The sequence below is a fragment of the Anopheles coluzzii genome, chromosome 2 (assembly GCF_943734685.1).
Source record: "Anopheles coluzzii chromosome 2, AcolN3, whole genome shotgun sequence".
NCBI classification, from domain to species: domain Eukaryota; kingdom Metazoa; phylum Arthropoda; class Insecta; order Diptera; family Culicidae; genus Anopheles; species Anopheles coluzzii.
Window position 1 is genome coordinate 40,111,041 of NC_064670.1, and position 17,792 is coordinate 40,128,832.

Genomic DNA, 17,792 nt, shown 5'->3' on the forward strand with positions numbered 1-17,792 from the left:
GCCTTTCACTCATTAAAGAGGGCTCTCAAAAGCGAGCGCTCAATACAGATCGTATGTCGCCAGACTGCAGTCACGTTTTCCCAGATATCCCTCCTCTGTATGGCACTTCTACAATGCCCATCGAAAATCCTCTTCCATCCCCTCCTCTATCTGATCCTTCTGATATTTATTCCCTTTAACGCAACTCACTTCTCCTCCATCTTCGTTGATCCTATCGACACTAGTTCCTTTTCCCCAAGCAACGCCTTGTCATCTACTCCTTCTGATGAATTTGACATGCATTCTGTCAGCTTTAGTACGATCAATGTACTATCTGCCATCAAACTATCTGTTTGATTTCAATTCTTCCCTTGCTGCATTTAGGGTGCGACTTCGATCCCATGCTTTCCCTCACCTTATATTCCCTCGTTTCCTCGCAGAATCATCGTCCGCTTCCACTCGTTATGTTTACTTTAGTTTTAACAAATAGATGTACTTTTTTGTTAAACCATCAATGACCCATAAAAACGCAGAAATGAAATGAAAATATTAAATATGTTTCACTACTTTTGATCAAACACCGTTTCAACTCATGAATTTGGCTGTGAAAAGTGCGGATTAAAAAGGTGCGGAAAGAATGATAATTGTGGATTAATCATTCTTACTGGTTTGAAAGAAAGATACAATTGTAAATAATGTTCGCTTCTCAGACAGCAGATTAATGGCGATAGCATTCGTAGAAAAAAAATCAATTAGAGGACGGCATTTTAAGTATCAAACAGCATATCTTTCTCCGAATGGAAATTTCACTTGTTCATAGTAATTTTATTGTTGTATTGATTAACAGTGGGCTGGAAAACTGCCAATTCGACGTATCAAATTATTCAGCTTAAACGATTATGGTGGATTTTAAGCTGGATTTTATTGTTGTACTAATTAGCAATGGGATGGAAATCTGCAAATTCAACGTATCCAATTATCCAGCTTAAACGATTTTAGAGGATTAAAAAAAAGAAACATCAAATTGTCTACAAAAAAAACCTATTTAACTACCTATTTCCAAAACAATATCAGCAACACTATAAATCGAAACAAGTTTTTGAGTATTATTATTATATTACATATTGCGTCATTCATTGCTAATTGTAACTTCATTTGCTATGACTTGTTCAATTAGGTATTAGTGATGAAAAGCGAAAATGATTCAATTTAAACTGCAGAGAAACGAATTACCATCATACATAACGAATGTACAGTAAAAATTCAGTCCAATTTCAGATAAATGGCTCTTTCATACCATACCAATCGAAATCAATCTGTACTAGTGATGTGCTGTATGAAGCGCACCCACGACTTCGATCCGACTCCGACTATTGTTAGTTCGATTCTGACTCCGGCAAAATGGAACCACTAGATCCGCCCGGAGTCGGAGTCGATTCTGAGTCGTCAGGAGTCGCCCGGAGTCTTCCAGAATCATCCGGAGTCGCCCGGAGTCGTTCGGAGTCTTCCGGAGTCGTTTGAAGTCGTCCGGAATCGCCAGAGTCGGAGTCGTTTGGAGTCGTCCGGAGTCTTCCGGAATCATCGGGAGTCGCCCGGAGTCGTTCAGAGTCTTCCGGAGTCGTTTGGAGTCGTCCGGAGTCACCAGAGTCGGAGTCGTTCGGAGTCGTCTGGAGTCTAACGACTCGGAACAACTCCGGACGATTCCGAACGACTCCGATGACTCCGAACGACTCCGGACGACTCCGACTCCGGGCGACTCCGGGCGACTCCGGACGATTCCGAACGACTCCGGATATTGCAGCGCGGACCTACCTTCCGGAGTCGATTCCGAATTTATCGGAGTCGGATCGGAGTCGACTCCGGATTTTTGCCAACTTTACTTACTTACTTACTTATCCGGCGCTACAACCGCTTTGCGGTCTTGGCCTGCCTCAGGAGTGTCCGAAACCGCTCACGGTCTCGCGCCTTCGTCTGCCAGTTCGTTATCCCGGCCTTAATGGCGGACGCCTCCACGCCATCTTGCCACCTCAATTTGGGCCTACCACGCCTCCTCTGTCCTTGTGGACGGCCTAAAAAGACTTTACGGGCTGGGTCGTCCGTTTCCATGCGTACAACATGGCCAGCCCACCGGAGCCTGGCGAGCTTAATACGCTGTACGACAGACCAACTGCCAACTTTACCCATCACTAATCTGTACAGTAAAATCCCCGATAAATGAGTCAATTGATCAAAGTCAGCTTTAACAAGAAAATCCGGAGGGAAAACTTGACTGGAAATTAGCAACCAATGGCGCGATTATGGAAATTATGGGTTCATTTGCGAAATAGCAACACAATGTACTAACGAAGCTAGACATAATCGCAACATACACAATCGATAACAACGTACTTCCCTCCCGGCGTAGGTGGCACACTAGTTTGTGTATTTGTGAGTAGGAGGTAAGTGTACAAATAAGGATTCATTATTGAATGAGCTCAGCACAGTAATTACATCACGGGTCGCCCCTAAAGACCCCAGAGACGGCAAGCCGGCAAAACGGTACTGCGCTGCGACGGGTGTAAAGCCGCTACTCATAAACGTTGCATTACTACAGGCTCATCTTGCTTTGAACATTTTAATATGCAAATTCCGGACCACCTCCCTGTACAGGGCGGAAGGGCATATATGTGTCACTCGCGTTATGAACATGTTTACCCGTGTACCACTAAACGACATGCCAAGCCGAGCACCGTACCCGTGTGCGCTTACTACATTAATAATTCATTAAGCGACGGGTGAGCGCTCAACCCCTTGACAAAAGCTTCCCGCAAGACACGACACGACAGGTGCCAATAGCTTTCTTTGAAAAGGGTGGCAAATTTCGAAGAAATGCGTCAGTGAGATAGAGATAGAGATAGAGAGAGAGAAAGCGCAGCAACAGGACGACACTAGGTTGTAGACGAGGTGCGAAAAGGCTCTCGATTCCACTCGAACGCGGGAAAGGTGGCGCGCGCGCGTGTGCATAATTAATTTTTATGTCAAAAGGCTAACCACCAACGAAACGGAAACAATGAAGTTGTCTATCGACTTAAAGAGGTCCGCCCGGGTGGACACGTGTGGGAAGAAAATGGAATCTTGCGATTGCTGTGCTATTAATAAACTGTTCGTCACAACAATCTTCACCGTGTGCCAGTGGCGTCCCAATAATGAAACCTAATATTGTCTTTACCCTTCAATAACATCGCCCGAAGCCTTTTGATACTGGATATTATGTTTGCTGTCAATGTGTGCCCACCTGCAAGTACGAGTGTGTGATTAGAAGCGGAACCCAACTTAACCGGCCGCCGCCCTTCTACGGTAGCAAATTCGAGCAATTCGGCGAATTAGTTGAAAGGAAAAACCGTACCGACGCCGCGCCAGCGTGAAAAACCGTACCGAAATCAAAGCATTCCTTGGACAAATTGTACGAATGTCTTTCGGCAAACAAACGCAAAAGCATAGGCGGAAGGAAACGAGCTTTCATCTGACAGGCAAACCCTGACAATCGAACACAGCAGCGTGCCTTCAGCAGATGTCGCTCAACTGTCACACGGTGAGTAAAATGTAATTTCGATCAACACATTCTGCCCCCCCCCCCCCTTGGTTAGCGATTTGCCGGTAATAAAATTACAGACCAAAATCATTGGCAAGAATCTCGGCGAACGGCACTGCTGGGCTGGGAATACAACACACACCACCGGCTGGGCAAGCAAACACTCTCGGTTTGCTCTCTAATGTGATTTTCCTCGAACTCCGCCAACTTTCGCCACGTGCTGGTGAAATGGTGATTCCGGCAGCCTAGTGCAAGCGTACCGCTAATTAGTGAAAGTAGTAACGTGGCCGTCCTGTGGTCGATGGGGAAGGAATCTTCACGCGGGTTTCCTAAATGCCTATTTTGCTCGCCACACACTTCCCGTTAATCAGTGGCCGTGAGACTGGGGCCACCGTGTTGAAGGCCATCATCGATTCTGCCCGTATTTAGATGATAGTATTTCTTTTTTTTGTCGATTCAATCCAAGACACGACTTGGCACAGTGGCAAGTATCTATTTTTTTCGTTTGCTTTTCAAATACCATTTCAACGAGCTTAGAGCGGCAAAGACTGCGGCATATCTTCAAAAGGCATTGTGCCACTTTGGTCGGTCCTTTTTCTCGTGAATGTTTTGCTCCGTTTCTAGGTTACTGTTTGCGACTGTCTGGTGGCTGGAAGAAGAAGCGCAGTTTTGTTTGCTATTTTGCAGCAAATGCTGTAAAATATTACTATGATATAGCACATCCTTTTCATGGAATGGACGTAGATGCAAAGCGCTTTCTAGATTTCAATAGATACTTCCATCCCGTGGCGGTGTATGTCACTCGAGAGACATTATTTATATCTCACTACGATTGAAACATAGATCGTCCAGTGTACAATCTCTGCTATACTATAGAACACGATGTGTTGTGGTGAGTAAACGAAATTTAGATATCGAAAACTTAATCGTGATAATTTGCAGAACATTTGGTTTCAATCACAATAATTCGAAAACACATTAGTGCTCTTTGTTTCGTTAAGAATGTGCAACACGGTTCGGTGAATATTTTCGGTTGTTAATTTGTCATGTGCAAAGTATAACGCTCGAAAAGCTATTAAAGCTTCTTACCTTATTTAATAAGCGTAATGGACCCCCGCATGGTACTGGAGACGCATTTTCTCTCAAGCACCGTCCTAGAGTAATGTTTAAGGTGACTTGCGTTCAACAAAAAACCTGCTGATGGCCACTAACTGATTACATAAACGTGGTTAGCGAACCATGCAAATGTTTAGGATGTAAACCAAGTCCACAGCATAGGCTATTTTTGTTTTTTTTTTTGTCTTATGTTTGTATTTTTCCTTGGATGTTTGTGTAGAAAGGAACATGGACTTTTGAGCAGCGAATAAACGAACCAATTAAAAAGTGTATGCGGCAAGCGTTTGACTCTTTTTTTAAACCAAGTATACCAGTACATAATTGGCTATAACGTTTCGGACGATCTTGAACTTGAGCCTTAAGCCACTTTAGCGCCGTATATATAGGTCGCTCGTGCCATTCAAAACGTTCGCCAATGCCCTCGAGCGCATCCAGTAGTGCTTACGCCATGGTATCGCTATGGATTTATTTCCTGCATGTTTAAACAATCCACCAAAATAGCACACAAAATCCTTCGTTCCGAGAAAAGCTTTTAGTTTTGTAGCACCCTTTTTGTATGCTTTTTTTTAGCACAACACGAATCGATCAGCATGTGCATGTTTTGGTTTTCGACGGATTTATTTTACAGGATTTTTATAATGCTTCTTTGCTAGTGTTTTCTTTAATGTACGGTTCAGTTTGTTTACGCAATGAAAAACATAAATTGAAGTGAAAAAACTCTATCCATAGAGATAGACGGAAGGCAATCGATGCTTTCTATTCAACCATCACATCACTGTTGTCCCAAATGCGACAAAAGGGGGACGTAAAACTGTAGTAAAAATTCTTGGTTAAAAAAAACACTATAGGTTCCCTTTTTACATCAAACTCTTCATCAAAATGCTATATGCTTGTCGTTTGAAGTGGATTTTCAATAGTGTCATTGATCACGCATTCTACATTATGCCACGAATACAATATTATGCCATATTTTCACGCTCTCTTCACCGTTTATCATGGTTTTGTGAGTCTGTTTACTCTTCGTATCGTGCTAGGTGTCTTTTATACGGGTCAGTATCACTGAAACATAGACGAATAGCGGCGCAGTGTACTTTTATATATAAGTTGATCAGCGATAACATTTACGTCCCGTTTACAGGTTAATTTTCTGGCAGCTAGTATTAATCTATTGCCAGGTTCCTTATTTATTACTGAATGTTGGACTACGGTTTTTGGTTCTAATGATCCACTTTTAGGAATGATCAACTCGCATTGTACTGTTAACAGCATGTAAATATACTGAAACTAACGTTTCGCAGCTTATACTGACAAGTGAAGCTTTTATTTACCCATTTATTGTTCTAATCAGTTCTTGTAAAATGTGTTATTGTAATTGTAATAGGTCACTCATATTAAGTTATGTAGACCAGCATGGCACACAATAATATTAAAATAATAATAATATTAATAATTTGTTTAAATAACATATACGATGCCTTAAGGGCTGCATCAATTTATGAATATAAAGTGGTAACGTGTTGTCTAAGTTTGGTCCTTCTTTCAATAAAATCTAAAGCGCAGTATGATACAAAAAATAGAACCAGGAATGTTATTTGCTGTTTATGCATCATTTTTGATTTTGAACAATTTTATTCAAGCAACTACAGCATTGTTTGCTGACAAGAACAAGTTTGCAAAAGAACTGTTAGTCAATTGGCCATTGAAATCGATAACAAGAAATTGGTTAAAGAGGAGATAAAATAAACTGCAAGTTTAAACAACTGAAATGGTAATGGTGATTGTTTTTACTAATATTCCTGTTTTTCATTACTTCCTCAGTAATTGTTTCATGATGCATAATGAATGCAGCAGTGAACATATTCATCCCGCAAAAGAAAGGACGAATGTAGTCTTACACAAACTTCAGCAAAAACTCATAGTCTTCTTGCACAAACTTTACCGAAAACTCTTTATCGTCCACATTCAGGAACAACCAATGTGGCGCATATTTTCCAAGAACTGCTGCTCACTCAGTGGGCAAAATGTGCAATAACATTCTTCACCCTTGTATTTTAAGCGCAAATTATGATATGTTACGATGGGTTGTTTGGGTTTCGATAGCAAAAAATAATCTTCAATCTTGGGATTATTGCAGGTGGTAAAATCTGTCAGTATCGTCAGACATCGTCATATCATGAACTCGATGAGATGTGGAAGAAAATGCCAGAGTAATTAGGTACGTTGAGTGCTAGTAGATGTGCCCATGTGGGGCAAAGGACAGGTAGCAACGGTACAGCTCCAACGTTCTGGAAAACAGCAGTAACTCAATAACTCGCCAAACTAGCCGAAGTTTGTTCAAAACTCATTAATGGCGATTGGAAATTGAATATGAAGGGTCCATTCGCTAAATACATTGCGCCAGATGAGCTATTAATGGAACTTAGTGGCAAAAATCATGACCTGCACACCTTGCAAAACTGTTCGAACAACTAAAGGGCAGCGCGAACAAGAAAGCAAAAAAAAGCTCAGAAAGAGCTTAGCAGCTAGAGGAACTACCCTAAGATTTATACTTATTTTTAATTGATTTTTTACCATTTGGCTGATTAAATAATGTTAACATTCCACACAAAACAATATCCAAACTAGCCTCTAGTGTTCACCTTATGTTTGGTCTCGTAAATTGATTGAATTGTTCTAGTCAAATCAGCATATGGTGAAGAACGTCTAACACAAGCAATTGAACGAATTTTCAATGCAAATATCAAGACTCTATTCAATGCGATTAGCTAAGTATGAAAACGGCTTTGAGACGCATGATGGTTTCCTCATAATTGCCGAAATGCAGCTGTTAATTAGGTATGAAAAATTTACCAATTCATAAGTACTTCAGCTAAGACAGGGTGCAATTTAAGCTTTCTAAGTTTAAAAGGATTTTAAATTAAAGGGTTATTAACTGTTTTGCAGCCACAGAAACCATTCCAAAAGAGAAAAGCTGTTCTAAATGTACTAAAATTTATGGTATAAATAACCAAATCCACTAGCGGCTTATGGCAAACCTTAAACGATTGCCAAACGCACAGTCAAAGCAAAATGATCTAAATTGACAATACTTCATCATTTTACACACGTAACACATTTACCTTTCCCTTCGACATATACACTTGCAAAGGCCAGTCACTGCTTTGCGTCAGTGGCGCTATTTCTGGACAGCTCTTTAATGTATTTCTCCCATTTGCGGTCAATGGACAAGATCATTCGCCGCACCACCGTTGGTTAACATTTTGATTTGCATTTGCAACATCCATGTCCAATTCTTCCCTGCTCCTCCATCCATTACTATTCGCTTCTCCATCACGCCTAAAACCAATACACACACACACGCACGCGACTTGCCAATCTCCACATATCGACGGATCAACCGATTGCACCCTGAAGCACCGCTTCCTGCACGCCATTCAGTAACCGATGCAAACCGCTCATAAAAGTCAGTTTGACCGACCATCCCCCATCCCTTCCCCTCTTTCTCCATCGCTCCCATAGTGCAAAACTGAAGCCCGCAAGCGTTATGATTATTTATTTCCAACAACCAAATTGCCCCCCATCAGTCATTACCTCGTTTTTTAGTAACAGCCGACGTCCAACGCGCCGCGGAATGGATGCAAAGTCGCGGGGCCTCAGCAACGCCCGCCTGTCATTAAACTTAGCGAGGCGCAGGGAGGGGTTGTTTTTCACTCACCACCCGTTTTCTCTTCACTACACACACTCACACATACACACACGCACGCAAACAAGCGGAGTTGTTACACGGTTTTTTTTTTCTTTTTTTTTTTTGGTTTCGTAGGGATTTCCACGAGAGTGGAAAATATTAATCTTTGCCCTCCGCTGGCAACAGATTAGACATACTCGTCATCATCATACATACACACACACACACACACACACACACACATAAATGCACATTAATGCCCGTTGGTCCATTCGTGGAAGGTGTTATGGACACGCACACAGCACACACTCATTTTTCACATCTGTTTTTCTGTTGCTTTGGTGTTGATTTGATTCCTTTTTTTGTGTTGCTGCTCGGGATGTTTTTTTTTTGTATCTGCCTCTTTTGTTTGCGGGTGAGGTTTTTCCCCTCTCCTCCACTCTGACACGCTGCAAGTAAACTGGAAAATCTCGTGTATTTAATAATTTGTACGCCTTTTGCGCGGACACACGCGCACACACACGGGCGCGAAACGTTATAAATTATCTAACTTTAGGCGCCAAGGCTGTTTTTCCCCCATTCGCTATCCGGTTCGTTGATGCGTGGTTAATGCATCTCGGGGCGAAAATTAATTAATCATATCACACACACACACACATACACACCAATACAAACGTATCATCATTAAAAGTTTGGCCGAGCTGGAGGAAAATCGGGTTAAAAAAAACCCCCCATACAAACGCAATGGGTGTAATAAAAATAATCATCATAATGATAACGCACCAAAACACCGCTACCACCACTACCACCGGGACGGCCTGTGTGAGTAGTAATGTTTGATGGGTGCATAATTTACGGATGCTCGAAATCGTGACTTATTTTTAGAACCCATTGAAACCCGTTCCAGCCGTGGCCACTCGTTTGGTTTATGGACACACCACACTCGTGTTGTTTCGCCGCCGCCGCCGCCGACAAACGGCACCCAACCATCGTCTTTCGCTGTTTTTCCCTCCCTCTTTTGCGCAAGAAACACGATGATCACTGTTTGTTGCACGGTGGTTTGCCTCTTTTTTTTTTTTTTGGAGAAGGGGATGAACGACAATTTTCACTCCTTTTTGGCATCACACCGCTTCCTTCTCCCCTAAGCCATATCCCACGGATGACAAATTAGGTGGAAGGGTGGGCGCCAAATTCCTTCTTTTATTTGCACCGTGTCAGCATTCCACCATCATCATTATTTATCCTCTCGCACACTACACACACACGCACACAGTCACTCACGATTCCTCGATTCCACGCTGGACAAAAAAGAACGAGCCATCGTGATGGAATGATTCTGGTTAAGTTTTTTTTTCTTTTCTCCCTTGGCTAACGATTCCGTTTTATCGGTACACGCTCTGTTTCAATCACTTCCATTCACTCACAGCTCGCACAGCACGATGCTCGTTTGAACGATGCCGAAGAATGATTAATTGGCACGCGCTCCTTTGGTCGGGGGAGGGAAGGGAGTGGACGCCGATTAAATGTGCAATAAACCGATGCTGGTCGGGTGACAGTAAAAAAGGCTCCCTCCTCCTCCTCTCGCCAGTCCGAAGAAATGCCCGTAGACTCAACTCAGGTTTCAATTGCCTTTCCACTTCAACAGCGTCTTGAGCATAAATCTTCAACAGTAGTGCCGCGTGGAAAGCTGCATCCAATTTACCCCCTAAATAGCGCGCGGCACGTGAAAATGCTTTACCAGCAAATGAACCAGTTGAAAGCAAATGATGGTGTTCGGAAGCAAAAATTGCGAATGAGAGATTACCCTTTTTAAATGTGTGGATTTTTTTTGTCGCTTCCACTACGAATGTTCCGGAGCAACCAGGGTGGGTTTAAGTGGTGCCAATTATCTTACAAGCTTTGCGTTTTTCGTCCTTTCTATCTGCGTTGCTTTTTGGCACACAGTTGCTTTCGATCGAAATAAGAAGCTACTCAATTGCACACTAAAACCATAAAAATTTAACAAATCTCTCAGAGGTTCATATCTAATCCTTGCCGTAAAACAAAAATACGCAACTTTAGCAACGAAACACAGCAGCACACAGCACACGATCGTACATGCCTCACCCACAAACCAAGCTGATTAGAAATCAGAAGCAGACGGGACTGCATCGAACGAAGGACCGTTGGCAACTGAGCCGACCCGCCATCCGCAGCACCAACCGTTCATGCATTGATGAGTGGAACGTTAACTGTGGAATAGGCAGGTGCAGCATCTTGCCGATGGAAAAGGCCAGGACTAGAGCGAGAGAGAGTGAGAGAAAGAATGGTAGTCGAAAAACATCGCTTCGATGTTTATAGGGTGCTGTTGATAATGCGCTGGCGGCATGCGGCGGGGTGCCGGACTAACGGTGCCGCTCGAATACCGGATGCGGATGTTGTTTGGCAACTGGCATCGAATAAGGCAAGGAATGCTGCTTTCGAATGGAGGTTTTGCTGTTGCACGCGTGTCGTGTAAACAGACACAGTGATGACAACGTTTGAACTAAATTTATTGTGTGCCCATGTTTATTTTAATTAATAAAAACATGGATAATCGATTCAATTCAATTCAAATATTTTGTTTGCCACTATAAAATGCTTAATTTAGTTAATAGTTTTAATAAATAAATAAATAAATAAAAAGGCACATTATTATTTTTAAACCATGACAACACAACATATTTAATGAAGTAAGAAACAAATTTGCCTAATAGATTTAACATTGTTAATATTAACTAATATTTGCTCCAAATAAGTATCTATTAGAAACCACATTTTCTCAAACTAAAATTCATTTTCCCTGTGCTTTTCGATGGATCGGAGCTTTTCGTTAGTTACAAACCACTGGGCGTCTCCATCGAACACGTGTAAGCAAGCCATGCCCATTACGTGTGTGGTGTTCCACAACCTTTGCCACACACTGTACATCGGCACTTCGGCTACCATTCGGCAAAAACCGATCGGCTTCGGAACACGTGCGTTCGTGCTGTGCGATGATATTTCATCGCGCGAAACAGCTGTTCCGATGAGTGTTATTTTTTGCTTTTTTGCTTCCTGCCTTTCAATGTCATTCAGCGTTTTGCTTCGCCACCTTTTGTAGCCCAATCAACTGCAATCTTTTTTCACTTGTCAAACCTAACGGCCGATTGGCACGCACGGTACATTTATTAAATGTGCTCCTGGCCACAGCACAAATGACGGGTTGGCGCGCGAAACATTCGCATCCCTGACAATGACACGATGCTGCCTTCGCATCACGTGAAAAATCAAAAACAGAAAGTTAATGAAAAGCGCACCAAACAAACAACAAACTTTGTGTTTGTCACTGCACCGCCCTTCTTCGCTCGAGAGACATCGAAAAGAAATAAGAAACGCAAATGTCCTCGATGTGCTACTGGTCTGCTGCTGCTGTTGCTGTGTGTTGTTTGCCTGTTTGATTGTTTGCCTTTTTTGATTGTGTGCCTTGCGTGCGCGGCTAAGCTTGAGTGAGCTGGATAGGGGTGGGGTGGGGAGTGACATTGAGGGGACCCTAGTCTGATTGTCCGTCCGGTCGTGAGCAGGGATGGAGTATTGTCATCACAAAACTTGTAGCACGCCGCAGGATGACGTTAATTTGATGCCAGAAGCAAATGTTTATCGCATTACTTTCGCTTGCTGCCCAGCTGCGCAACGAATGCGCTCGGGGCGCTGTCAATTGCAAGCCCGGCTGAGAACAGGCAGCTCGTGAGTTGATTCCGCTAGAGGTGGGTTTCTTGGAGATTTAGCTTTTGTTTTTTTTTCTCTTTGCTTTTCTTTTCGCGCAACCACAAATAATTGACGAAAGCTAGCAAACGATGCCGGATGGGTGGAGCGCTATGTTGCGTTGTATCGCTTATCATTTGCACATACAATTGACGCTGCTGAGAGAAACTAATCAGAATTTCAAATATAAAATCTGCAAATAAAAAGGCGCATGAAAAATGTAATTGTAACAGATACGCTAAGGAATTAGGATTGTTCAAACATTTTAGGATCGATTGTTTGCTATGAACATACTTTGTTCTTAACGTGTTTCTTAAAAAAGTTCATTTGGTCACCTTTGGATTGAACTGCAATTTTTTGCGTAATAACTTACCATTTATACTTACCGATTTCTCCCTTGCATACCAAAGCCTGAAGCATAATAATACAAACTAACTGACGACTGGACTAAGAACAAACTTCAACAAGCATTCCAAGTGATATTAGTTGAAGTAAATATATTTAATTCGTTTCTGATATTACTTTTCCAGTAAAAAAAACAGCCATTGTGCCCACACCAAACAACGGATCTTTAATGCTCGGGTTATTCCGAAAATCCTATATGGAATAGGAATAATGTCTATAAAAATTTGATCTATAAAAAACAAATTTGAAAAATCTCTAGCTCCTCTTTACCATGCTGCTTCCTTTCTCACACATCATCACACACACACACAATAGTAACAGCTGCTGGACGCTGTCTGGAGCAGGGCATAACAGCTGATGCGCTAATTGAAAGAGCCAAAACTCCATTGATAGAGGTGACAGGACAGCGAGTATCGCTAATTGCAAAAAATCACGTAATGGAAACAGGCTACAGTACCAAAACAGCTGAAAAGTTTATTGGTGTAAAATGAAATTCCAAAAGTTGTCAGACCGGTAATAGCAAGCAAAATGTGTAAGGAACTTTAAAACAGTAAATACCAAAATCACCATCATACCATGCACGATTCCCCTGCACAATGAGTCTCCAGATTTCGCTGCTGATGTTGTCCTGCCGATGATGTCGATGTCATCCGCGAAGCCAAGAAATTGGACAGAGCGGTAGAGGATCGTATCACGGATGTCGTTGTATAGTCCTGTATTTCGAATGACACCTTCCAGGGCGATGTTGAAGAGCAGAAGGGTGAGTCCGTCACCTTGTCTCAGACCCCTGTGAGATACGAACGATTCCGACGTCAAGTTCGATACTCTTACCTTGCACTGCACCCCATTCATGGTGGCCTGTAACAGCCGGATCAACTTCCCAGGGAAGTGGTAACGTTGCATGATGCTCCATAGCTCATTCCGGTCTATGATGTCGTAGGCCGCCTTGAAGTCGATGGTGGTGCGTAGGGATCTGGGGCTCTCGGAATTTCTGGACGATCTACCATAGAATGAAAATTTGGTCGGTGGTGGATTTGCCTCCAACAACCTCACCTTGATAGCTGCCGACAAAAATTGTAATAAGAGGCACAAGTCTGCAAAACAGGATCTGGGAATTCTCAGCACTTGTCATGATTATAGCAACAATATTTTTACAGGCAGCGCTAGTGTATTGGCAGCACTAGAGCGAGAAAGTTCTAAGGGATAAATTGTGGAAAAGCTTCCAACCTCAACAATCACTTCCTTTTGTTAGATTCCAGGCCACTGTAGAATAAAAGTGTGTTAAAAAAGAAGACGCTGACAAGGCAGCAAATGACGGTCGTCAACAGAACTATGGACAAGAAGATTCTTTATCCAGAAAGGAAATGGTGATTGGAGCTTAAAACACTATCTTTCAAACCTGGCAAAACAAATGGTGGAAGATAAAGGAGAACAATCTTCGAGTAGTTAAAAGCACAACAACACCTTATGTTTTCAAAAACAACAACCACCGTGAGCATGCGTTTCTTACTAGACTCCCAATAGAACACACATGTCTTGCCCACAGCCAGCTATTAAGGAAATCTGAACGCGAAAAGTGCAATTTTAACGGAAATGAAATTATAATAAGATATATACTAATATAGTGTGTAGGATACGATAAGGAAAGGGACAAAATCAATTTAAGAAACAATATAGAAGAAGTATTAGCAAATAAAGAGGAAAAAAACATCTTAGTGATTTTTGTAAAATCTGTAAATATTTATAAAATAAATCGAACAAAAGCTTATTTTCAGCATTACTAAATTGGAATCTTCCTTCATGTTCTTTATTTTAGCATTTAGCAACGAAACCCATACAGTATTCGCTCTATAATCCGCACTTTTGACAATCAAATTCATGAGATGAACAGTGTTCGGGTTTCCTGCAGTTTCTGGGATACTTCATAGCATACACCTTAATTAGTTTTCCTTAACATGAAAATCTCTCTAAGCTGACTGTCCCTTGAAGATTCACCTCAGAGCGATTTCACTGTATTACATTTGCATTTACTATACAAACATTTTAGTAGTTTGACCTGAACAGATCATCTGTCCGAACTTACATAAAGTTCCTTGGTAAACACAGTAAAAAGATAACGATATCAAAAAATGGCCGTAAGGACGAAAGATACTAATTAATTTTGCCTTGCAGTTTTACTCATCCTATCGTGAATTGAGATACAAGATTAAAGCTATTCTCAGTCTCGTAAAATTGTTTATGTAGATTAGTTTTTTTTTCGACTATCTTAAACGGTGTAAAAGAGATTTTAAAATTGAACATTTAATAAGGATTCTTTTTAGATTTCCTTTACATTTTCTACACGTAGATAAATTTAAGTCACATTTCAATCAGTCCAATTTGCTATAAATCATAAGCTTTTGTTCATAAAAATATTCAAACTATAAAATCATAACATTTTAAATAGTTCCGTAGGTAATATCTTATCATGCTTTTGATTTTTTGGCCTCAAATGACAGCAGAAGTAAACGTTTCAATAAGAACAGCGAATGAAACGCTATCCCATCCCGTAAACAAACAACCCATGTCATCCGTTAGCCAAACCAGAGCTTACAAATGAGTAATAGCAGCCTAACACATTTGTATTTAAAATTGTAATACAATACAAAAACAACCAGTTTACAATTGCAACCACGTTGAAGCTCCATAAGCTTGATATTTCAGAGTAGAAAGTAGAGCACCAGAAGCAGAGTTGCACAATTCACTATGCTAAAACAAAGAAAACTCCGACCGGTCAGTCCTCAATTACCACCGTCAATGCAGTCAGCCTCCGCATCGGGCTAAGCTACCAAGGGGACGAATATGCGGCAAGACTTCAAACACCTCTCGCACCAAACCACACAGTCATCCCGTTTGACACCATACCGGACTGCGAAACCGGATCAGTGTCGTTAATGAAAATTGATAGTGTAGCCCACACAATTTGACCAAGCTTTGTTCAATCCTTTTGGTGCTGCCTACCTTACACCTTACACGGAAGCACCACCCGATTGGTTGGGTCGGGCAGACCGGCCTCGTAAACCTCTCTAATTAATTACCACAACCATCGGAGGTCGGTGGTCAACGATGGAGAATGCATTTTCTCTCCCATCAGTGTCTGCCCACCCGGGTTCGGTTGCTGATTGTCGTAGCTTGCAGGGTGAAACGACACTTAATAAATTGTTTCCTCGTCAACATCCAGGTTTGGTTGGTGCCAGAGTTCTTTACCCGGCTTGGCTCCTAACTCGATAAAGAAATGGTGTTGGGTGTTTCCTTAAAATTGGGTAAATAACGGCACAAGACAGGGATGGGAGTGGGATGGTTTGGGTCCCATGCTTTCCTCTTCCTGGTTTGAGCGATGCTAAATTAATTGTGTACATTACACTCTAACCACCAGAATGCATTACATGGCTAAGGAGTTTGTGTAAAGACCACTCAAGCCGAGGGTCTCAAGTTGAAGAACGCTAAAATGGCAGCACTTTAATAAGTGAAGCAACGCTCTCAGTGTGGATAGCGATGTAGAAACATGATAGCAACGCTTCTACCGCTCACTGAGCTAGCTCCAAAGCGTCGATTCGGTCGAGACGCCGAGTACCCATTAGGAAGGAGTGCAAATATTTCATCACCACTGGACATTTTGACCACTGTCACGCTCCACCTGTTAAGGGCATTGCGCAACGAGAAACAAATAATGGTCTAATTTATGAGCGCGCGGGGAGAGTGATCCCATTAACGGGTGAACGATTGGCCACGGTCCTTGCTGCTCCTTCCTTTCGCATGCTTCGATACGCGATTCGTCTTGTTAAGGAAGTGTGTGGCTCGTGTGACAAGAGTGTCGTTTATCTAATGGCCACTTGAAAACGTGTCGCCGAACAGAAGGCACCATTCACGATGCATGAATAATGGGGATCATTGTGCGATAATTTATCAAACAATCAGAAAGCTTCAGAAAGCGGCTTGGCAGGTAAAAGGGAAATCGTTTTGGCTGGTATAGGAAATATTATAATTAATGTAATATCCAAATATACGAAACCATTAAATTATGGGAACGAACAAAAATCTTTGGGATACGATTAATAAATCGTGAGACGAGTCCAAAAAATTAGAGGAACCGACCAATAAATCGTGGGAAACCCTGTATTTGAACTCTGTCGGCAGGCGATTTTTTTAATTCTACAATTTCCAGATCAAAGTTTTAAAATTTTAGTTAATGGGTTTTATAATTATAATAGCCACTGTACAGTCAATTTTGCCTCTGGTATTGGACATATGAACTTGTCTTTTTTCTACTTCTTCTTCTTCTTCTTCTTCTTTTGGCTCAACAACCGATGTCGGTCAAGGCCTGCCTGTACCCACTTGTGGGCTTGGCTTTCAGTGACTAATTGATTCCCCCCATAGCAGGATAGTCAGTCCTACGTATGGCGGCGCGGTCTATTTAGGGATTGAACCCATGACGGGCATGTTGTTAAGTCGTACGAGTGGTCGACTGTACTACGAGCAACCGGCAACTTTTTTTCACTTACTTAAGATAATTCTCGATGTTTAATCATGGCAATAATATTTTAATAACATTTGAACGTAAAGAAGAAATAATTTTGTTAGAGTCTTTTCCTGTATAACGTTATTGATTACTTTATGTTTATTGACAGACTTAGTTACTTATCCAGCTGTAAATCCATATTGCATTTTATTTCATAACTTATCTGAACCTGTCGTTAAACATGCTTACTCAAAATCAATCCTATTTTTATTGACTGCAACTATAATAATGATCGTTTTCAAACATTAAAAATGTTTCTTTTACACCGTTCTAAAAACCTTACTAGCGTAACAAAACAAAGTTTTGAACGTCAATATTTGTATATTTTCAACAGCATGCACCTACAACTTACCTAGTTAGACATTAAAATAATATAATGCACTGATAATCAACATTGGAACACATTTACGAAGCTGAATCACTCAAAGTATAATGAATATTTTCGAAGAAAGATTTCTTACCTTACCCAACACTTACCTTACTCATCGTTCATCGAAAACTCTATTGTCTCCAGCGTGTCATCAGTTTTGCAAGATATTCATATTTTATGAGATGTTTTTTCAAGTTCAACTGCTTTGATTTATTTATTTATCTATTTATCTATTTATTAAATAACCCCAATGATTCAAATGATATGATGATAACCTTAGTTCTAACAGTCCAACATGTTAAGTAAATAGTAGTAATACGACACTAAAACTTAATCTTAGCCATAA

General features: G+C 41.4%; 1 protein-coding gene across 1 annotated transcript in view; it reads right to left on the reverse strand.

Annotated features, from left to right (window-relative positions):
* The window catches only part of LOC120951825 (neuropeptide CCHamide-2 receptor-like), a 40,995-nt gene extending 30,182 nt beyond the window's left edge, over positions 1-10,813 (reverse strand). The window contains exons 1-2 of the mRNA XM_040370783.2: positions 10,458-10,813; positions 8,258-8,811 (exon numbers count right to left, since the gene is read on the reverse strand). The gene's annotated coding sequence lies outside the window, so the exon portion shown is untranslated. The remainder of the gene's footprint in view (positions 1-8,257; positions 8,812-10,457) is intronic.
* Between the last annotated feature and the right edge of the window lie 6,979 nt (positions 10,814-17,792).